The sequence below is a fragment of the Leuresthes tenuis genome, unplaced genomic scaffold (assembly GCF_036924035.1).
Source record: "Leuresthes tenuis unplaced genomic scaffold, fLeuTen1.0.hap1 SCAF_1, whole genome shotgun sequence".
NCBI lineage: Eukaryota > Metazoa > Chordata > Actinopteri > Atheriniformes > Atherinopsidae > Leuresthes > Leuresthes tenuis.
In genome coordinates, this window is record NW_027325355.1 from 41,612,015 (window position 1) to 41,634,782 (window position 22,768).

The following is a 22,768-nucleotide window of genomic DNA, read 5'->3' on the forward strand; positions in this document are numbered from 1 at the left end:
TTCAGCTTCTGCTGCTTTGTTGGCAGACACAGAGTGATCTGAGAGTCTCAGTTTCAGCTGCAGAGAATAATCACATCAGGGAAGAATATGTGCCCACTACAAGTCAGCCTTTCTCGGCAATTATCTGGTTTCATAGAAGAAGTGTATGATTCCAGTACCTATATAATGCACATTTGTCACAGAAATTGTTCCTTACGGCCACACCACCCTGAATAAGCCTGACCTCGTCTGATCTCGGAAGCCGAGGAGGGTTGGGCCTGGTTAGTACTTTAATGGGAGACTGCTTGGGAATACCAGGTGCTGTAAGCGTTTTCTCTTCTCTCTACAACCTACATGTCTTTTGTTGCAACGTCTGATCACCCTGTGACACATGAGGTATTTGGTCATCTTCAGCTGCGGCTGCTTTGTTGGCAGACACGAAGTGATCTGAGAGTCTCAGTTTCAGCTGAAGAGAATGATCACGTCAGGGAACAAGATGTGCCCACTACACATCAGCCTTTCTCTGCAATTATCTGGTTGCATAGAGGAACCGTATGATTCCAGTACCTATATAATGCACATTTTTCAGAGATATTGTTGCTTACGGCCACACCACCCTGAACATCCCCTTCCTCGTCTGATCTCGGAAGCCAAGCACAGTTGGGCCTGGTTTGTACTTGGATGGAAGACCTCTTGGGAATACCAGGTGCTTTAAGCTTTTTCTCTTCTCTCAACCACCTGCATGTCTTTTGTTGCAATGTCTGATCACCCTGTGACACATGAGGAAGTTGGTCATCTTCAGCTGCTGCTGCTTTGTTGGCAGACACGAAGTGATCTGAGAGTCTCATTTTCAGCTGGAGAGAATTATCACGTCAGGGAACAAGATATGCCCGCTACATATCAGCCTTTCTCTGCAAATATCTGGTTACATAGAGGAACCATATGATTTGATTACCTATATATTGCGCATTTGTCACAGAGATTGTTGCTTACGGCCACACCACCCTGAATATGTCCAACCTCGTCTGATCTCGGAAGCCAAGGAGGGTTTGGCCTGGTTAGTACTTTGATGGGAGACCGCTTGGGAATACCAGGTGCTGTAAGCTTTTTTTCTTCTCTCTACCACCTGCATGTCTTTTGTTGCAACGTCTGATCACCCTGTGACACATGAGGTATTTGGTCATCTTCAGCTGCGGCTGCTTTGTTGGCAAACACGAAGTGATCTGAGAGTCTCAGTTTCAGCTGAAGAGAATGATCACGTCAGGGAACAAGATGTGCCCACTACACATCAGCCTTTCTCTGCAATTATCTGGTTGCATAGAGGAACCGTATGATTCCAGTACCTATATAATGCACATTTTTCAGAGATATTGTTGCTTACGGCCACACCACCCTGAACATCCCCTTCCTCGTCTGATCTCGGAAGCCAAGCACAGTTGGGCCTGGTTTGTACTTGGATGGAAGACCTCTTGGGAATACCAGGTGCTTTAAGCTTTTTCTCTTCTCTCAACCACCTGCATGTCTTTTGTTGCAATGTCTGATCACCCTGTGACACATGAGGAAGTTGGTCATCTTCAGCTGCTGCTGCTTTGTTGGCAGACACGAAGTGATCTGAGAGTCTCATTTTCAGCTGGAGAGAATTATCACGTCAGGGAACAAGATATGCCCGCTACATATCAGCCTTTCTCTGCAAATATCTGGTTACATAGAGGAACCATATGATTTGATTACCTATATATTGCGCATTTGTCACAGAGATTGTTGCTTACGGCCACACCACCCTGAATATGTCCAACCTCGTCTGATCTCGGAAGCCAAGGAGGGTTGGGCCTGGTTAGTACTTTGATGGGAGACCGCTTGGGAATACCAGGTGCTGTAAGCTTTTTTTCTTCTCTCTACCACCTGCATGTCTTTTGTTGCAACGTCTGATCACCCTGTGACACATGAGGAAGGTGGTCATCTTCAGCTGCTGCTGCTTTGTTGGCAGACACAAAGTGATCTGAGAGTCTCAGTTTCAGCTGAAGAGAATGATCACATCAGAGAAGATGATATGCCCGCTACACATCAGCCTTTCTCGGCAATTATCTGGTTGCATAGAGGAACCGTATGATTCCAGTACCTATATAATGCACATTTGTCAGAGACATTGTTGCTTACGGCCACACAACCCTGAACATGCCCGACCTCGTCTGATCTCGGAAGCCAAGCACAGTTGGGCCTGGTTTGTACTTGGATGGAAGACCTCTTGGGAATACGAGGTGCTGTAAGCTTTTTCTCTTCTCTCTACCACCTGCATGTCTTTTGTTGCAACGTCTGATCACCCTGTGACACATGAGGAAGTTGGTCATCTTCAGCTTCTGCTGCTTTGTTGGCAGACACAAAGTGATCTGAGAGTCTCAGTTTCAGCTCGAGAGAATAATCACGTCAGGGAAGAAGATGTGCCCACTACTTATCAGCTTTTCTCGGCAATTATCTGGTTACATAGAGGAACTGTATGATTCCAGTATCTTTATAATGCACATTTGTCACAGTTATGGTTGCTTACCGCCACACCACCCTGAATATGCCCGACCACGTCTGATCTCGGAAGCCAAGCAGGTTTGGGCCTGGTTAGTACTTGGATGGTAGACTCTCTGGGAATGCCAGGTGCTGTAAGCTTTTTCTCTTCTCTCTACCACCTGCATGTCTTTTGTTGCAACGTCTGATCACCCTGTGACACATGAGGAAGTTGGTCATCTTCAGCTGCTGCTGCTTTGTTGGCAGACACAAAGTGATCTGAGAGTCTCAGTTTCAGCTGCAGAGAATAATCACGTCAGGGAAGAAGATGTGCCCACTACACATCAGCCTTTCTCGGAAATGATCTGGTTGCATAGAGGAACCGTATGATTCCAGTACCTATATAATGCACATTTGTCAGAGACATTGTTGCTTACGGCCACACCACCCTGAACATGCTCGACCTCGTCTGATCTCGGAAGCCAAGGAGGTTTGGGCCTGGTTAGTACTTGGATAGGAGACCTCTTGGGAATACCAGGTGTGGTAAGCTTTTTCTCTTCTCTCTACCACCTGCATGTCTTTTGTTGCAACGTCTGATCACCCTGTGACACATGAGGAAGTTGGTCATCTTCAGCAGCTGCTGCTGCTTTGTTGGCAGACACGAAGTGATCTGAGAGTCTCAGTTTCAGCTGCAGAGAATGATCACATCAGGGAAGAAGATATGCCCATAACAAGTGAGCCTTTCTCGGAAATTATCTGGTTACATAGAGGAAGTGTATGATTCCAGTACTTATATAATGCACATTTGTCACAGTTATTGTTGCTTTCGGCCACACCACCCTGAATATACCCGACCTCGTCTGATCTCGGAAGCCAAGCACGTTTGAGCCTGGTTAGTACTTGGATGGTAGAGTGCTTGGGAATACCAGGTGCTGTAAGCGTTTTCTCTTCTCTCTACAACCTGCATGTCTTTTGTTGCAACGTCTGATCACCCTGTGACACATGAGGAAGTTGGTGATCTTCAGCTGCTGCTGCTTTGTTGGCAGACACCAAGTGATCTGAGAGTCTCAGTTTCAGCTGCAGAGAATAATCACATCAGGGAAGAAGATGTGCCCATAACAAGTCAGCCTTTCTCTGCAATTATCTGGTTACATAGAGGAAGTGTATGATTCCAGTACCTATATAATGCACATTTGTCACAGAAATTGTTCCTTACGGCCACACCACCCTGAATATGCCCGACCTCGTCTGATCTCGGAAGCCAAGGAGGGTTGGGCCTGGTTAGTACTTTAATGGGAGACTGCTTGGGAATACCAGGTGCTGTAAGCGTTTTCTCTTCTCTCAACCACCTGCATGTCTTTTGTTGCAACGTCTGATCACCCTGTGACACATGAGGAAGTTGGTCATCTTCAGCTGCTGCTGCTTTGTTGGCAGACACGAAGTGATCTGAGAGTCTCAGTTTCAGCTGAAGAGAATAATCACGTCAGGGAAGAAGATGTGCCCACTACTTATCAGCCTTTCTCAGCAATTATCTGGTTACATAGAGGAACCGTATGATTCCTGTACTTATATAATGCACATTTGTCACAGACATTGTTGCTTACGGCCACACCACCCTCAATATGCCTGACCTCGTCTGATCTCGGAAGCCAAGAAGAGTTGGGCCTGGTTAGTACTTTGGTGGGAGACCGCTTGAAAATACCAGGTGCTGTAAGCTTTTTCTCTTCTCTCTACCACCTGCATGTCTTTTTTTGCAACGTCTGATCACCCTGTGACACATGAGGAAGTTGGTCATCTTCAGCTGCTGCTGCTTTGTTGGCAGACACAGAGTGATCTGAGAGTCTCAGTTTCAGTTGCAGAGAATAATCACATCAGGGAAGAATATGTGCCCACTACAAGTCAGCCTTTCTCGGCAATTATCTGGTTTCATAGAGGAAGTGTATGATTCCAGTACCTATATAATGCACATGTGTCACAGAAATTGTTCCTTACGGCCACACCACCCTGAATAAGCCTGACCTCGTCTGATCTCGGAAGCCAAGGAGGGTTGGGCCTGGTTAGTACTTTAATGGGAGACTGCTTGGGAATACCAGGTGCTGTAAGCGTTTTCTCTTCTCTCTACAACCTGCATGTCTTTTGTTGCAACGTCTGATCACCCTGTGACACATGAGGAAGTTGGCCATCTTCAGCTGCTGCTGCTTTGTTGGAAGACACGAAGTGATCTGAGAGTCTCAGTTTCAGCTGAAGAGAATAATCACGTCAGGGAAGAAGATGTGCCCACTACACATCAGCCTTTCTCAGCAATTATCTGGTTACATAGAGGAACCGTATGATTCCTGTACCTATATAATGCACATTTGTCAAAGACATTGTTACTTACGGCCACACCACCCTGAATTTGCCTGACCTCGTCTGATCTCGGAAGCCAAGCAGTGTTGGGCCTGGTTAGTACTTGGGTGGGAGACCTTTTGGGAATACCAGGTGCTGTAAGGTTTTTCTCTTCTCTCTACCACCTGCATGTGTTTTGTTGCAACGTCTGATCACCCTGTGACACATGAGGTATTTGGTCATCTTCAGCTGCGGCTGCTTTGTTGGCAAACACGAAGTGATCTGAGAGTCTCAGTTTCAGCTGAAGAGAATGATCACGTCAGGGAAGAAGATGTGCCCACTACACATCAGCCTTTCTCTGCAATTATCTGGTTGCATAGAGGAACCGTATGATTCCAGTACCTATATAATGCACATTTTTCAGAGATATTGTTGCTTACGGCCACACCACCCTGAACATGCCCGCCCTCGTCTGATCTCGGAAGCCAAGCACAGTTGGGCCTGGTTTGTACTTGGATGGAAGACCTTTTGGGAATACCAGGTGCTTTAAGCTTTTTCTCTTCTCTCAACCACCTGCATGTCTTTTGTTGCAATGTCTGATCACCCTGTGACACATGAGGAAGTTGGTCATCTTCAGCTGCTGCTGCTTTGTTGGCAGACACGAAGTGATCTGAGAGTCTCATTTTCAGCTGGAGAGAATTATCACGTCAGGGAAAAAGATATGCCCGCTACATATCAGCCTTTCTCTGCAATTATCTGGTTACATAGAGGAACCATATGATTTGATTGCCTATATAATGCGCATTTGTCACAGAGATTTTTGCTTACGGCCAAACCACCCTGAATATGTCCAACCTCGTCTGATCTCGGAAGCCAAGGAGGGTTGGGCCTGGTTAGTACTTTGATGGGAGACCGCTTGGGAATACCAGGTGCTGTAAGCTTTTTTTCTTCTCTCTACCACCTGCATGTCTTTTGTTGCAACGTCTGATCACCCTGTGACACATGAGGAAGGTGGTCATCTTCAGCTGCTGCTGCTTTGTTGGCAGACACGAAGTGATCTGAGAGTCTCAGTTTCAGCTGAAGAGAATGATCACATCAGAGAAGATGATATGCCCGCTACACATCAGCCTTTCTCGGCAATTATCTGGTTGCATAGAGGAACCATATGATTCCAGTACCTATATAATGCACATTTGTCAGAGACATTGTTGCTTACGGCCACACAACCCTGAACATGCCCGACCTCGTCTGATCTCGGAAGCCAAGCACAGTTGGGCCTGGTTTGGACTTGGATGGAAGACCTCTTGGGAATACGAGGTGCTGTAAGCTTTTTCTCTTCTCTCTACCACCTGCATGTCTTTTGTTGCAACGTCTGATCACCCTGTGACACATGAGGAAGTTGGTCATCTTCAGCTTCTGCTGCTTTGTTGGCAGACACAAAGTGATCTGAGAGTCTCAGTTTCAGCTCGAGAGAATAATCACGTCAGGGAAGAAGATGTGCCCACTACTTATCAGCTTTTCTTGGCAATTATCTGGTTACATAGAGGAACTGTATGATTCCAATATCTTTATAATGCACATTTGTCACAGTTATGGTTGCTTACCGCCACACCACCCTGAATATGCCTGACCACGTCTGATCTCGGAAGCCAAGCAGGTTTGGGCCTGGTTAGTACTTGGATGATAGACTCTCTGGGAATACCAGGTGCTGTAAGCTTTTTCTCTTCTCTCTACCACCTGCATGTCTTTTGTTGCAACGTCTGATCACCCTGTGACACATGAGGAAGTTGGTCATCTTCAGCTGCTGCTGCTTTGTTGGCAGACACAAAGTGATCTGAGAGTCTCAGTTTCAGCTGCAGAGAATAATCACGTCAGGGAAGAAGATGTGCCCACTACACATCAGCCTTTCTCGGAAATGATCTGGTTGCATAGAGGAACCGTATGATTCCAGTACCTATATAATGCACATTTGTCAGAGACATTGTTGCTTACGGCCACACCACCCTGAACATGCTCGACCTCGTCTGATCTCGGAAGCCAAGGAGGTTTGGGCCTGGTTAGTACTTGGATGGAAGACCTCTTGGGAATGCCAGGTATGGTAAGCTTTTTCTCTTCTCTCTACCACCTGCATGTCTTTTGTTAAAACGTCTGATCACCCTGTGACACATGAGGAAGTTGGTCATCTTCAGCAGCTGCTGCTGCTTTGTTGGCAGACACGAAGTGATCTGAGAGTCTCAGTTTCAGCTGCAGAGAATGATCACATCAGGGAAGAAGATGTGCCCATAACAAGTGAGCCTTTCTCGGAAATGATCTGGTTACATAGAGGAAGTGTATGATTCCAGTACTTATATAATGCACATTTGTCACAGTTATTGTTGCTTACGGCCACACCACCCTGAATATACCCGACCTCGTCTGATCTCGGAAGCCAAGCAGGTTTGAGCCTGGTTAGTACTTGGATGGTAGACTGCTTGGGAATACCAGGTGCTGTAAGCGTTTTCTCTTCTCTCTACAACCTGCATGTCTTTTGTTGCAACGCCTGATCACCCTGTGACACATGAGGAAGTTGGTCATCTTCAGCTGCTGCTGCTTTGTTGGCAGACACCAAGTGATCTGAGAGTCTCAGTTTCAGCTGCAGAGAATAATCACATCAGGGAAGAAGATGTGCCCATAACAAGTCAGCCTTTCTCTGCAATTATCTGGTTACATAGAGGAAGTGTATGATTCCAGTACCTATATAATGCACATTTGTCACAGAAATTGTTCCTTACGGCCACACCACCCTGAATATGCCCGACCTCGTCTGATCTCGGAAGCCAAGGAGGGTTGGTCCTGGTTAGTACTTTAATGGGAGACTGCTTGGGAATACCAGGTGCTGTAAGCGTTTTCTCTTCTCTCTACAACCTGCATGTCTTTTGTTGAAACGTCTGATCACCCTGTGACACATGAGGAAGTTGGTCATCTTCAGCTGCTGCTGCTTTGTTGGAAGACACGAAGTGATCTGAGAGTCTCAGTTTCAGTTGCAGAGAATGACCACATCAGAGAAGATGATATGCCCGCTACACATCAGCCTTTCTCGGCAATTATCTGGTTGCATAGAGGAACCGTATGATTCCAGTACCTATATAATGCACATTTGTCAGAGACATTGTTGCTTACGGCCACACCACCCTGAACATGCCTTACCTCGTCTGATCTCGGAAGCCAAGCAGTGTTGGACCTGGTTAGTACTTGGATGGGAGATCTCTTGGGAATACCAGGTGCTGTAAGCTTCTTCTCTTCTCTCGACCACCTGCATGTCTTTTGTTGCAACGTCTGATCATCCTGTGACACATGAGGAAGTTGGTCATCTTCAGCAGCTGCTGCTTCTTTGTTGGCAGACACGAAGTGATCTGAGAGTCTCAGTTTCAGCTGCAGAGAATAATCACATCAGGGAGGAAGATGTGCCCACTACAAGTCAGCCTTTCTCGGCAATTATCTGGTTACATAGAGGAAGTGTATGATTCCAGTACTTAGCAGCCACCACCCCAAGGCCCCTAAGGGACCCCGCCCCACACCGCAAGACAGCCCCACCTGCAAGCCCCCAAAACTGCCCTCCAAGCCCGACACACAGTCCCCCCCAGCAATCACCAACCCAGTCCCCACGACCCGAGAGACCACCAGACGCCCGAAGCCACACAGCCCCCCCCCAGCACACACCCAACCGCCCAGAGCGACGGGACAGCAACCCACCACCACCACTATGTGATAAAGCTAATCAGCGGGGACCAGAGAGAATGAAATTCAGCCAATTGATGTTTGAAAGAGGCAGACATTGTTTCCATGCTAATGTAATCTAAAAGAACATTTCTAAACTGGTTAATACACAGATTGTTCTTCGCTTTCCAGTTCATGAGAATAGTTTTCTTTGCGATACATAACACTGTGATGACCATGTGTGCTGAGTTCATTTCCATGTTGATGTTGTCTAAGTCACCCAGTATGCACAGTGTGGGGCATGCAGGAATGCTACACTTTAGCCATGTTGATAGGTCCGTACAGACTTCAAACCAGACCTTCTGGACAGGCGCACAAAACCACAAAGCGTGTGCATAATCATCAGGTGTGTTATCTGTGCAATGTGAGCAGATGTTTGAGCGTGTTAGACCCATCCTTAACATCCTTTGTCCTGTATAGTGTGTTCTATGAAGAATTTTGTATTGTATGAGCTGTAAATTAGGATTTCGAGTCATTCTGAAGGTGTTCAAACATATTTGTGGCCAGAAGCTATGACTAGAACTGATGGATAAATCTGCCTCCCATTTTTAGGATGGTAAAGACATTGTGTCATCTATCTTAGACAATAATTTATGTATTTTTGATAGTAGTTTTGGGATGCAGATGCTTAGAAATTCTGCTACTCTAATCGGGAGTTGTAAGCCAATAGGTTACAGTATATATCAAAATGGTTTAAACCTAGCCCAATAGATGAACCATGGATGAATATAGAACAAGCATTGTGTGATAATCTGGAAATCTCTGACCTGCCACTTATTAGTCAAAATGTAAAAAAATCACAAATGTTTTAAAAGCATTAACATCAGCACCTCTCTGACAGCCTGGTGGGAATTTCTAAAAATAACAAAGTCTTCACTTGTCCCGTGTAAGCTTACACCCATCTGGAACAATCCTGACATCCTGCAAAACAAAAAAATGCTAAACTTTACTCTGTGGAAGATCAAAGGAATCAAACATCTGGAACATATAATCCAAAATGGAAATTTTATTTCATTTGATGAGCTCATATCACAACATGAGATAGGCAGCAATAAATTCCTAGAATATCAACAACTTAAGTCTATAATAAGAAAGAAATATATCCTCCACCAACCAGACTTACAACTCCCGATTAGGGTAGCAGAATTTCTAAGCATCTGCACCCCAAAACTACTATCAAAAATATATAAAGTATTGTGAGGGAGAAAGTGGGCAACCCGGTCTTGTACCTCTCTGCAGACTGAAGCTTGGAGAAGTTTGATCATTTGTCCTGACACTTGCATTTGGGGAGCTATATAATATCCTTATCCAGTTGATGAAGTGTGACCCAAACCCGAACTGGTAGAACTGGGAGCACGGCCCTCTGGGCAGCCTATATACCCAAAGAGCCCCGCCCACCAGATGCCACTCAGTGCAACCACCTAGTGTGTATGTGTGTGTTTGATAAGTAGTGATGTCTAAGGTGTAATTAAAAAAGGGGTGGGGAACTGCAGAGTGCAGCCAAGGGGACCGCCTACGTGGCCCCATCCACTACACCCCACAGAACACACACGCCCCCAAAACCCTTCATGTGTGAGTGTGTGCTGTGTACAGGAGCCAAAAGGGAGAGGGGTATGGGGATATACACCGGGAGAGCTAGTCTCCCCCAGAGAGGGCAGCCAGGGACTGGCTGCAATAGGCACCCGCTACCTCGGACCCAACACATCAGGACATCAAGAGGGCCTGATGTCCACCAGGCTCGGGGCTTGCAGCGACCATATTCCGGGAGCTACTGTACCCCCAGAAAGTACCCACCCCGTCCAACCCCACTCAACCAACCCCATCCCACCCCGGAGGACCTCTACAAAAAAACAAACAAACAACAACAAACAAACCACCCGGTCACACCAGACGCAGCAGCCCGGGCCTGAGACCCACCATCACCCAGGCCCCCCCCTCAACAGGGGAAAAGCACCCCCCCCCACCGCACGCCCCAACACCCTAAAGAAAACAACCACCTGCGGATACCCTGGAGGTCCCAGAGCAACAAGCCTGGCACCAGGACCTGCACCAACCCACCCATACTGTGGCATGTCCAGGGCAACCCAGCCCCCCCGGGCGCAAGGCAGCGCCCAGCCACCAGGGCCCAGGCCCAGCACCACCACCCATGCCAGAGCGGCCCAGTCACCCGGTACAGAGCCAGCAGCCACCACCCCAAGGCCCCTAAGGGACCCCGCCCCACACAGCAAGACAGCCCCACCCGCAAGCCCCCAAAACTGCCCTCCAAGCCCGACACACAGTCCCCCCCAGCAATGACCAACCCGGTCCCCACGACCCGTGAGACCACCAGACGCCCAAAGCCACACAGCCCCCCCCCAGCACACACCCAACCGCCCAGAGCGACGGGACAGCAACCCACCACCACCACTATGTGATAAAGCTAATCAGCGGGGACCAGAGAGAATGAAATTCAGCCAATTGATGTTTTGAGGAGGCAGACATTGTTTCCATGCTAATATAATCTAAAACAACATTTCTAAACTGCTTAATACACAGACTGTTTTTCGCTTTCCAGTTCATGAGAATAGTTTTCTTTGCGATACATAACACTGCGAGGACCATGCAAACAAGCAGAGAAAAAACAAACACACAAACAAACAAAAACAAGCACAAGTAGTGGCAATCGCATACAACACAACTGTGCATATAGATGACCTGAGGCAACATGGTAATACATCAACTGCTACTGGACTAATGAATGTGTATTGTGTGTGTGTGTGTGTGTGTGTGAGAACATGCAACACCCATGGCACAGGACCTACATGATAACCGTTCTTACTTATGAGTGTATAAGTGTACACGGCCACAATCCACAGCCCCCCCAAGCAATCAGAAACAGGCAGAGAGGCCCACAAGACCCAGGCCACCAGCAGCCCCCACGGAGCACAGAACCCAGGATGCCCACCGCAGGGACAACCACGCATCCACCCAGAAGACAGCAGTGGAAGCCCCCGGACAGAGCCCCCATAAGCATAGGGCAGAGGCGCCCGGGAGCCAGGGGCAACAGCCCACCGACCCCACCAGGCCCCAGCCGCCCAGACATGGGCCGTGCACCGGACCCGGCCCCAGGAGCCCGAGCGCCCCAAAACCCCCCGGCAGAGGCCCCACCCAATACCCGGGAGGGCCAAGCGCCCCAGACAGCCACGCAGTGGGTCAGCGCCTGCCCCAGTGCCCCTGGCCAAGAGCCCTGGCAGTCAGGACGTGCCCACAGGTGGGTGAAGTCGCGAGGAGTGGGGAGAGGCAACGCCGCCCCCCCATTGGGAGAAGCACAGGCAGGCCAGGCGACAGCAAGTCCCAGACCCAGGCCCAATCATCACCACACACACTTTCACGTCCCATACATCCACACGTCATCCCTCCCTTGACTCCGCTGGGGTCTAGCACAGTGGGCACACCATGGGGCCAGCAGCCCCCCAGCCACCACAGACCCTGAACCAGCAGAATAATTAATTCCTCCTGGCCACTCCTTCCCGAGCAGCAACCAGGAAGCAGGGGTGTGAGAAGACCCCTCCCCTCACCCTTCTGGCTCTTCAATATTTTCTAATAGTGAGCGATTAAAATTGAGGGGCAGCCAACCTTGTAGAACTGGGAGGGCGGCCCTCTGGGCAGCCTACATACCCAAAGAGCCCCGTCCACCAGATGCCACTCAGTGCAACCACCCCCCAAGACGTAATGTGTGTGTGTGTGTGTGTTTGATAAGTAGTGATGTCTAAGGTGTAATTAAAACAGGGGCGGGGAACTGCAGAGTGCAGCCAAGGGGACCACCTACGTGGCCCCATCCACTACACCCCACAGAACACACACGCCCCCCAAAACCCTTCATGTGTGAGTGTGTGCTGTGTACAGGAGCCAAAAGGGAGAGGGTATGGGGATATACACCGGGAGAGCTACTCTCCCCCGGAGAGGGCAGCCAGGGACTGGCAGCAATAGGCACCCCCGCTACCTGGGACCCAGCACAGGGCAGGAGGGCCTGATGTCCACCAGGCTCGGGGCCTGCAGCGACCATATTCCGGGAGCTACTGTACCCCCAGAAGGTACCCACCCCGCCCCACCCCACTCAACCCAACCCCACCCCACCCCGGAGGACCTCTACAAACAAACACACAAACAACAACAAACAAACCACCCGGTCACACCAGACGCAGCAGCCCGGGCCTGAGACCCACCATCACCCTGGCCCCCCCCCATCAGGGGAAAAGCAACCCCCCCCACCGCACGCCCCAACACCCTAAAGAAAACAACCACCTGCGGACACCCTGGAGGTCCCAGAGCAACAAGCCTGGCACCAGGACCTGCACTAACCCACCCATACTGTGGCATGTCCAGGGCAACCCAGCCCCCCCGGGCGCAAGGCAGCGCCCAGCCACCAGGGCCCAGGCCCAGCACCACCACCCACGCCAGAGCGGCCCAGCCACCCGGTATAGAGCCAGCAGCCACCACCCCAAGGCCCCTAAGGGACCCCGCCCCACACAGCAAGACAGCCCCACCCGCAAGCCCCCAAAACTGCCCTCCAAGCCCGACACACAGTCCCCCCCAGCAATGACCAACCCGGTCCCCACGACCCGAGAGACCACCAGACGCCCGAAGCCACACAGTTAATCAGCGGGGACCAGAGAGAATGAAATTCAGCCAATTGATGTTTTAAGGAGGCAGACATTGTTTCCATGCTAATATAATCTAAAAGAACATTTCTAAACAGGTTAATACACAGATTATTCTTCACTTTCCAGTTCATGAGAATAGTTTTCTTTGCGATACATAACACTGTGAGGACCATGTGTGCTGAGTTAATTTCCATGTTGATGTTGTCTAAGTCACCCAGCATGCAGGAATGCTACACTTTAGCCATGTTGATAGGTCCGTACACACTTCAAACCAGAACTTCTGGACAGGCGCACAAAACCACAAAGCGTGTGCATAATCATCAGGTGTGTTATCTGTGCAATGTGAGCAGATGTTAGAGTGTGTTAGACCCATCCTGAACATCCTTTGTCCTGTATAGTGTGTTCTATGAAGAATTTTGTATTGTATGAGCTGTAAATTAGGATTTCGAGTCATTCTAAAGGTGTTCAAACATATTTGTGGCCAGAAGCTGTGTGGTTCATCTATTGGGCTAGGTTTAAACCATTTTGATATATACTGTAACCTATTGGCTAAGGAATAGCGCTGAAAATGAGGTAAATCTAATCAACCACTTTCCTTGGTTTTCTGTAGCGTTTTTAAACTAATACGTGGTGGTTTGTTTTTCCACAGAAATTTGGAGATGCATTAATCTAGTGACTTAAACCAAGTAGCAGATGGTTTTATGGGGATCATTGAGAACAAATAGTTAACTTTTGGTAGTATCATCATTTTAATGGTTGTAACTCTCCCCATAAGTGATATAGGTAAGGACTTCCAACGAGAGAGATCGTCCTCTACTGTCTTTAATAATTGCACATAATTTAGCTTTGTTAGCTCTGAGAGCCTGGAGGAAATGTTTATGCCTAAATATCTAATATTTCCTGACTGTAAAGTGATCGCAGGTATATTCTGGACCCTACAGTTAATGGGCAGAACTGTGGTCTTAGACCAATTGATAGAGTAGTCAGAAAGTGCTGAGAATTTATTTATGAGTGTGATCGTGTGAGTGAGAGATGTCTGTGAGTTGTGGAGGAAAAGTAATACATCATCAGCATAAAGACTTATTTTATGCTCAATATTTTGGGGTTGGATGCCTTTGATATTTCTATCTTGTCTGATAGCAGCTGCAAAAGGTTCGATGAAAATAGCAAAAAGTGATGGAAGAAAGTGGGCAACCCTGTCTTGTACCTCTCTGCAGACTGAAGCTTGGAGAAGTTTGATCATTTGTCCTGACACTTGCATTTGGGGAGCTTTATAATATCCTTATCCAGTTGATGAAGTGTGACCCAAACCCGAATTTTTTTAATGCTGCGAATAAAAATTTCCAGTTCACTCGATCAAATGCTTTTTCTGCATCTAGAGAGACTATTGTGGTTTCCAGGTTGTCGATGGTAGAATAGTCTATGAGATTAATTAGCCTGCGAGTGTTTGTGGATGATCGTCAACCCTTTATGAAACCTGTCTGGTCAGGATGTATTATAAGTGGAGTTATTTTTTCTATTCTTTTGGCGAGGGCTTTACAAATTATTTTGAGGTCTGCATTTATTAGAGATATTGGGCGGTAGCTGGATGGAAGTATGGGGTCTTTTCCTGGTTTCTGTAGCAGGATAATGTTAGCAGAGTTCATGTGTGGGGATAATCTGCCATTCCGCTTAACTTGTAATACCATTTTGTGAAATGCAGTGCCAAAACAGTCCACAATTCTTTGTAGAACTCTGCTGGAAAACCATCTGGTGGCCACCCGGGGCTTTGTTACTAGGCATATGTTGAAGGGCTTCATGGAGTTCTCCTATTGAGAGAGGTGAATCCAGAGCCATTGCCTGTTCGGTTTGTAATTTTGGAAGGTTGATATTACTAAGAAACTGATCTATGTTACTGTCTGATGGATCATTTTGTGATGAATATAAGGTTTTATAGAAGTCCCTAAAAGCATTGTTGATTTCATGGGTGACATTTCTTTTTCAGTCTTTAACAGAAGTGATTGTTGTTTTCTCTTTATTTCTCTTTAGAAAATGGATTTTGGTGTCTGAAATATCCCTCATCAAGGAACTGCTAACTATGAATTCCTTCACTTAAACCAAGTTAAAACTGCTTTGTCCTTCATATTTATCCACGTCTACGCTGGTTTCAATGATAAACTTCTTTATATTACCTTATATGAGAAAGAACCACACTTGTTCTTCTAGAATCCGAAATTCGCTTTCTTTCAAGGAGATAGTGAAGATTTCAGATATTGCCATAAAATGAATTGCTTCACTCAAACCAAGTTAAAACTGCTTTGTCCTTCATATTTGTCAATGTTTAAGATGGTTTCAAACATAAATTTCTTTTTATAATCTTGTATGAGAAAAAAACACATGTTTGAGCAATACACTCCTTATGAGGAGTAATGCACGTTTCAGGATTTTGCTGTAAAATGAAATCCTTCACTTCAACCAAGTTAAAACTGCTTTGTCCTTCTTATTTATCCACGTCTACGCTGGTTTCAATGATAAACTTCTTTATATTACCTTATATGAGAAAGAACCACACTTGTTCTTCTAGAATCCGAAATTCGCTTTCTTTCAAGGAGATAGTGAAGATTTCAGATATTGCCATAAAATGAATTGCTTCACTCAAACCAAGTTAAAACTGCTTTGTCCTTCATATTTGTCAATGTTTAAGATGGTTTCAAACATAAATTTCTTTTTATAATCTTGTATGAGAAAAAAACACATGTTTGAGCAATACACTCCTTATGAGGAGTAATGCACGTTTCAGGATTTTGCTGTAAAATGAAATCCTTCACTTCAACCAAGTTAAAACTGCTTTGTCCTTCTTATTTATCCACGTCTACGCTGGTTTCAATGATAAACTTCTTTATATTACCTTATATGAAAAAGAACCACACTTGTTCTTCTGGAATCCGAAATTCGCTTTCTTTTAAGGAGATAGTCAAGATTTCAGATATTGCCATAAAATGAATTGCTTCACTCAAACCAAGTTAAAACTGCTTTGTCCTTCATATTTGTCCATGTTTAAGCTGGTTTCAAACATAAACTTCTTTTTATAACCTTGTATGAGAAAGAGCATCCCTTACGTTTGAGCAATACACTCCTTATGAGGAGTTATGCACGATTCAGGATTTTGCTGTAAAATGAATTCCTTCACTTCAACCAAGTTAAAACTGCTTTGTCCTTCTTATTTATCCATGTCTAAGCTGGTTTCAAGTATAAACTTCTTTATATTACCTTATATGAGAAAGAACCACACTTGTTCTTCTGGAATCCGAAATTCGCTTTCTTTTAACGAGATAGTCAAGATTTCAGATATTGCCATAAAATGAATTGCTTCACTCAAACCAAGTTAAAACTGCTTTGTCCTTCATATTTGTCAATGTTTAAGATGGTTTCAAACATAAATTTCTTTTTATAATCTTGTATGAGAAAAAAACATGTTTGAGCAATACACTCCTTATGAGGAGTAATGCACGTTTCAGGATTTTGCTGTAAAATGAAATCCTTCACTTCAACCAAGTTAAAACTGCTTTGTCCTTCTTATTTATCCATGTCTAAGCTGGTTTCGAGTATAAACTTCTTTATATTACCTTATATGAAAAAGAACCACACTTGTTCTTCTGGAATCCGAAATTCGCTTTCTTTTAAGGAGATAGTCAAGATTTCGGATATTGCCATAAAATGAATTGCTTCATTCAAACCAAGTTAAAACTGCTTTGTCCTTCATATTTGTCCATGTTTAAGCTGGTTTCAAACATAAACTTCTTTTTATAACCTTGTATGAGAAAGAGCATCCCTTACGTTTGAGCAATACACTCCTTATGAGGAGTTATGCACGATTCAGGATTTTGCTGTAAAATGAATTCCTTCACTTCAACCAAGTTAAAACTGCTTTGTCCTTCTTATTTATCCATGTCTAAGCTGGTTTCAAGTATAAACTTCTTTATATTACCTTATATGAGAAAGAACCACACTTGTTCTTCTGGAATCCGAAATTCGCTTTCTTTTAAGTAGATAGTCAAGATTTCAGATATTGCCATAAAATTAATTGCTTCACTCAAACCAAGTTAAAACTGCTTTGTCCTTCATATTTGTCCATGTTTAAGCTGGTTTCAAACATAAACTTCTTTGTATAACCTTGTATGAGAAAGAACCACACTTATGGTTGAGCAATACGCTCTTTATGAGGATTTAGCTGTAAAATGAATTCCTTCACTTTTTTCCCTTGTTCTGTTCAGCATTATGGCAGCAGAATTGTGAATACCTTTTATGCCAAACTGATTTGCTTTGCCAAGGGAAGTTTTATAAATGTAAAGCTCCCCTTGATGCCCATTTATTTATTTCTTGTTATATATAACATGTAATGGAACTGAACCGGACCGGGGGAAAAGGAAAGAAGAGGAAACAGAACAAAAAAAAGAAACAAAAACCAGACAACCAGCTGCTACACCTGTAAAAAAACAAAACAGACAATAATCCATGGTCTCTGTTGCGAATCCAGCCTTTGCGCCACCAGGAGCACCTGAAAGCAGACAAGCAGAGAACAAACAAACACACAAACAAACAACAACAAGCACAAGTAGTGGCAATCGCATACAACACAACTGTGCATATAGATGACCTGAGGCGACATGGTAATACATCAACTGCTACTGGACTAATGAATGTGTGTTGTGTGTGTGTGTGGGGGGGGAACATGCAACACCCATGGCACAGGACCTACATGATAACCGTGCTTAGTTATGAGTGTATAAGTGTACACGGCCACAATCCACAGCCCCCCCCAAGCAATCAGAAGCAAGCAGAGAGGCCCACAAGACCCAGGCCACCAGCAGCCCCCACGGAGCACAGAACCCAGGATGCCCACCGCAGGGACAACCACGCATCCACCCAGTAGACAGCAGTGGAAGCCCCCGGACAGAGCCTCCATAAGCATAGGGCAGAGGCCCCCCGGGAGCCAGGGACAACAGCCCACCGACCCCACCAGGCCACGGACCCGGGCCCCAGGAACCCAAAACGCCCCAAAACCCCCCGGCAGAGGCCCCACCCAATACCCGGGAGGGCCAAGCACCACAGACAGCCACGCAGTGGGTCAAGCGCCTGCCCCAGCTTCCCTGGCCAAGTTACTGGGAGTCAAGACGTGCCCACAGGTGGGTGAAGTTGCGAGCAGTGGGGAGAGGCAACGCCGCCCCCCTATTGGGAGAAGCACAGGCAGGCTAGGCGACGGCAAGTCCCAGACCCAGGCCCAATCATCACCACACACACTTTGACGTCCCATACATCCACACATCCACACGTCCTCCCTCCCTTGACTCCGCTGGGGTGTAGCGCAGCGGGCACACAGCGTGCTGTGTACAGGAGCCAAAAGGTAGAGGGGTATGGGGATATACACCGGGGGACTGGCTGCAATATGCACCCCCACTACCTGGGACCCAACACAGGGCAGGAGGGCCTGATGTCCACCAGGCTCGGGGCCTGCAGCGACTGTATCCCCAGAAGGTACGCACCCAACCCCACCCCACTCAACCCAACCCCACCCCACTCCGGAGGACCTCTACAAACAAACAAACAAACAACAACAAACAAACCACCCGGTCACACCAGACGCAGCAGCCCGGGCCTGAGATCCACCATCACCCAGGCCACCCCCCCAACAGGGGAAAAGCACAACGCCCACCGCACGCCCCAACACCCTAAAGAAAACAACCACCTGCGGACACCCTGGAGGTCCCAGAGCAACAAGCCTGGCACCAGGACCTGCACCAACCCACCCATACTCCATGAAGCCCTTCAACATATGCCTAGTAACAAAGCCCCGGGTGGCCACCAGATGGTTTTCCAGCAGAGTTCTACAAAGAATTTTGGACTGTTTTGGCACCTGCATTTCACAAAATGGTATTACAAGTTAAGCAGAATGGCAGATTATCCCCACACATGAACTCTGCTAACATTATCCTGCTACAGAAACTAGGAAAAGACCCCATACTTCCATCCAGCTACCGCCCAATAACTCTAATAAATGCAGACCTCAAAATAATTTGTAAAGCCCTCGCCAAAAGAATAGAAAAAATAACTGCACTTATAATACATCCTGACTAGACAGGTTTCATAAAGGGTAGACGATCATCCACTAACACTCGCAGGCTAATTAATCTCATAGACGATTCTACCATCGACAACCTGGAAACCACAATAGTCTCTCTAGATGCAGAAAAAGCATTTGATCGAGTGAACTGGAAATTTTTATTCGCAGCATTAAAAAAATTCGGGTTTGGGTCACACTTCATCAACTGGATAAGGATATTATATAGCTCCTCAAATGCAAGTGTCAGGACAAATGATCAAACTTCTCCAAGCTTCAGTCTGCAGAGAGGTACAAGACAGGGTTGCCCACTTTCTCCATCACTTTTTGCTATTTTCATCGAACCTTTAGCAGCTGCTAACAGACAAGATAGAAATATTAAAGGCATCCAACCCCAAAATAATTGAGCATAAAATAAGTCTTTATGCTGATGATGTATTACTTTTCCTCCACAACTCACAGACGTCTCTCACTCACACGATCACACTCATAAATAAATTCTCAGCACTTTCTGACTACTCTATCAATTGGTCTAAGACCACAGTTCTGCCCATTAACTGTAGGGTCCAGAATATACATGCGATCACTTTACAGTCAGGAAATATTAGATATTTAGGCATAAACATTTCCTCCAGGCTCTCAGAGCTAACAAAGCTAAATTATGTGCAATTATTAAAGACAGTAGAGGACGATCTCTCTTGTTGGAAGTTCTTAGCTATATCACTTATGGGGAGAGTTACAACCATTAAAATGATGATACTACCAAAAGTTAACTATTTGTTCTCAATGATCCCCATAAAACCACCTGCTACTTGGTTTAAGTCACTAGATTCATGCATCTCCAAATTTCTGTGGAAAAACAAACCATCACGTATTAGTTTAAAAACGCTACAGAAAACCAAGGAAAGTGGTGGATTAGATTTACCTCATTTTCAGCGCTATTCCTTAGCCAATAGGTTACAGTATATATCAAAATGGTTTAAACCTAGCCCAATAGATGAACCATGGATAAATATAGAACAAGCATTGTGTGATAATCTGGAAATCTCTGACCTGCCACTTATTAGTCAAAACGTAAAAAAATCACAAATGTTTTAAAAGCATTAACATCAGCACCTCTCTGACAGCCTGGTGGGAATTTCTAAAAATAACAAAGTCTTCACTTGTCCCGTGTAAGCTTACACCCATCTGGAACAATCCTGACATCCTGCAAAACAAAAAAATGCTAAACTTTACTCTGTGGAAGATCAAAGGAATCAAACATCTGGAACATATAATCCAAAATGGAAATTTTATTTCATTTGATGAGCTCATATCACAACATGAGATAGGCAGCAATAAATTCCTAGAATATCAACAACTTAAGTCTATAATAAGAAAGAAATATATCCTCCACCAACCAGACTTACAACTCCCGATTAGGGTAGCAGAATTTCTAAGCATCTGCACCCCAAAACTACTATCAAAAATATATAAAGTATTGTGAGGGAGAAAGTGGGCAACCCGGTCTTGTACCTCTCTGCAGACTGAAGCTTGGAGAAGTTTGATCATTTGTCCTGACACTTGCATTTGGGGAGCTATATAATATCCTTATCCAGTTGATGAAGTGTGACCCAAACCCGAACTGGTAGAACTGGGAGCACGGCCCTCTGGGCAGCCTACATACCCAAAGAGCCCCGCCCACCAGATGCAACTCAGTGCAACCACCCCGCAAGACCTAATGTGTATGTGTGTGTTTGATAAGTAGTGATGTCTAAGGTGTAATTAAAACAGGGGTGGGGAACTGCAGAGTGCAGCCAAGGGGACCGCCTACGTGGCCCCATCCACTACACCCCACAGAACACACACGCCCCCAAAACCCTTCATGTGTGAGTGTGTGCTGTGTACAGGAGCCAAAAGGGAGAGGGGTATGGGGATATACACTGGGAGAGCTAGTCTCCCCCAGAGAGGGCAGCCAGGGACTGGCTGCAATAGGCACCCGCTACCTCGGACCCAACACATCAGGACATCAAGAGGGCCTGATGTCCACCAGGCTCGGGGCTTGCAGCGACCATATTCCGGGAGCTACTGTACCCCCAGAAAGTACCCACCCCGTCCAACCCCACTCAACCCAACACCATCCCACCCCGGAGGACCTCTACAAAAAAACAAACAAACAACAACAAACAAACCACCCGGTCACACCAGACGCAGCAGCCCGGGCCTGAGACCCACCATCACCCAGGCCCCCCCCTCAACAGGGGAAAAGCACCCCCCCCCCACCGCACGCCCCAACACCCTAAAGAAAACAACCACCTGCGGATACCCTGGAGGTCCCAGAGCAACAAGCCTGGCACCAGGACCTGCACCAACCCACCCATACTGTGGCATGTCCAGGGCAACCCAGACCCCCCGGGCGCAAGGCAGCGCCCAGCCACCAGGGCCCAGGCCCAGCACCACCACCCACGCCAGAGCGGCCCAGCCACCCGGTACAGAGCCAGCAGCCACCACCCCAAGGCCCCTAAGGGACCCCGCCCCACACAGCAAGACAGCCCCACCCGCAAGCCCCCAAAACTGCCCTCCAAGCCCGACACACAGTCCCCCCCAGCAATGACCAACCCGGTCCCCACGACCCGAGAGACCACCAGACGCCCAAAGCCACACAGCCCCCCCCCAGCACACACCCAACCGCCCAGAGCGACGGGACAGCAACCCACCACCACCACTATGTGATAAAGCTAATCAGCGGGGACCAGAGAGAATGAAATTCAGCCAATTGATGTTTTGAGGAGGCAGACATTGTTTCCATGCTAATATAATCTAAAATAACATTTCTAAACTGCTTAATACACAGACTGTTTTTCGCTTTCCAGTTCATGAGAATAGTTTTCTTTGCGATACATAACACTGCGAGGACCATGCAAACAAGCAGAGAAAAAACAAACACACAAACAAACAAAAACAAGCACAAGTAGTGGCAATCGCATACAACACAACTGTGCATATAGATGACCTGAGGCGACATGGTAATACATCAACTGCTACTGGACTAATGAATGTGTATTGTGTGTGTGTGTGTGTGTGTGTGTGTGTGTGTGTGAGAACATGCAACACCCATGGCACAGGACCTACATGATAACCGTTCTTACTTATGAGTGTATAAGTGTACACGGCCACAATCCACAGCCCCCCCAAGCAATCAGAAACAGGCAGAGAGGCCCACAAGACCCAGGCCACCAGCAGCCCCCACGGAGCACAGAACCCAGGATGCCCACCGCAGGGACAACCACGCATCCACCCAGAAGACAGCAGTGGAAGCCCCCGGACAGAGCCCCCATAAGCATAGGGCAGAGGCGCCCGGGAGCCAGGGGCAACAGCCCACCGACCCCACCAGGCCCCAGCCGCCCAGACATGGGCCGTGCACCGGACCCGGCCCCAGGAGCCCGAGCGCCCCAAAACCCCCCGGCAGAGGCCCCACCCAATACCCGGG

At 46.9% G+C, this 22,768-nt stretch overlaps 21 pseudogenes; all 21 read left to right on the forward strand.

Moving 5' to 3' along the window:
- The first annotated feature begins 190 nt into the window (after positions 1-190).
- Positions 191-309, forward strand: LOC140295675 (5S ribosomal RNA; annotated as a pseudogene).
- Positions 310-578: 269 nt separating this feature from the next.
- LOC140297072 (5S ribosomal RNA) lies at positions 579-697 on the forward strand (annotated as a pseudogene).
- A 269-nt stretch (positions 698-966) lies between these two features.
- LOC140291030 (5S ribosomal RNA) lies at positions 967-1,085 on the forward strand (annotated as a pseudogene).
- A 269-nt stretch (positions 1,086-1,354) lies between these two features.
- Positions 1,355-1,473, forward strand: LOC140297073 (5S ribosomal RNA; annotated as a pseudogene).
- A 269-nt stretch (positions 1,474-1,742) lies between these two features.
- LOC140315934 (5S ribosomal RNA) lies at positions 1,743-1,861 on the forward strand (annotated as a pseudogene).
- A 269-nt stretch (positions 1,862-2,130) lies between these two features.
- LOC140294043 (5S ribosomal RNA) lies at positions 2,131-2,249 on the forward strand (annotated as a pseudogene).
- A 269-nt stretch (positions 2,250-2,518) lies between these two features.
- On the forward strand, positions 2,519-2,637 carry LOC140289254 (5S ribosomal RNA; annotated as a pseudogene).
- Positions 2,638-2,906: 269 nt separating this feature from the next.
- On the forward strand, positions 2,907-3,025 carry LOC140292352 (5S ribosomal RNA; annotated as a pseudogene).
- A 272-nt stretch (positions 3,026-3,297) lies between these two features.
- On the forward strand, positions 3,298-3,416 carry LOC140296531 (5S ribosomal RNA; annotated as a pseudogene).
- Positions 3,417-3,685: 269 nt separating this feature from the next.
- On the forward strand, positions 3,686-3,804 carry LOC140275527 (5S ribosomal RNA; annotated as a pseudogene).
- Positions 3,805-4,073: 269 nt separating this feature from the next.
- Positions 4,074-4,192, forward strand: LOC140282882 (5S ribosomal RNA; annotated as a pseudogene).
- Positions 4,193-4,461: 269 nt separating this feature from the next.
- LOC140291566 (5S ribosomal RNA) lies at positions 4,462-4,580 on the forward strand (annotated as a pseudogene).
- Positions 4,581-4,849: 269 nt separating this feature from the next.
- LOC140309469 (5S ribosomal RNA) lies at positions 4,850-4,968 on the forward strand (annotated as a pseudogene).
- Positions 4,969-5,237: 269 nt separating this feature from the next.
- LOC140294974 (5S ribosomal RNA) lies at positions 5,238-5,356 on the forward strand (annotated as a pseudogene).
- Positions 5,357-5,625: 269 nt separating this feature from the next.
- LOC140316683 (5S ribosomal RNA) lies at positions 5,626-5,744 on the forward strand (annotated as a pseudogene).
- Positions 5,745-6,013: 269 nt separating this feature from the next.
- Positions 6,014-6,132, forward strand: LOC140296902 (5S ribosomal RNA; annotated as a pseudogene).
- A 269-nt stretch (positions 6,133-6,401) lies between these two features.
- LOC140294838 (5S ribosomal RNA) lies at positions 6,402-6,520 on the forward strand (annotated as a pseudogene).
- Positions 6,521-6,789: 269 nt separating this feature from the next.
- Positions 6,790-6,908, forward strand: LOC140295117 (5S ribosomal RNA; annotated as a pseudogene).
- Positions 6,909-7,180: 272 nt separating this feature from the next.
- On the forward strand, positions 7,181-7,299 carry LOC140269377 (5S ribosomal RNA; annotated as a pseudogene).
- Positions 7,300-7,568: 269 nt separating this feature from the next.
- On the forward strand, positions 7,569-7,687 carry LOC140291002 (5S ribosomal RNA; annotated as a pseudogene).
- A 269-nt stretch (positions 7,688-7,956) lies between these two features.
- LOC140288840 (5S ribosomal RNA) lies at positions 7,957-8,075 on the forward strand (annotated as a pseudogene).
- Positions 8,076-22,768: the final 14,693 nt, after the last annotated feature.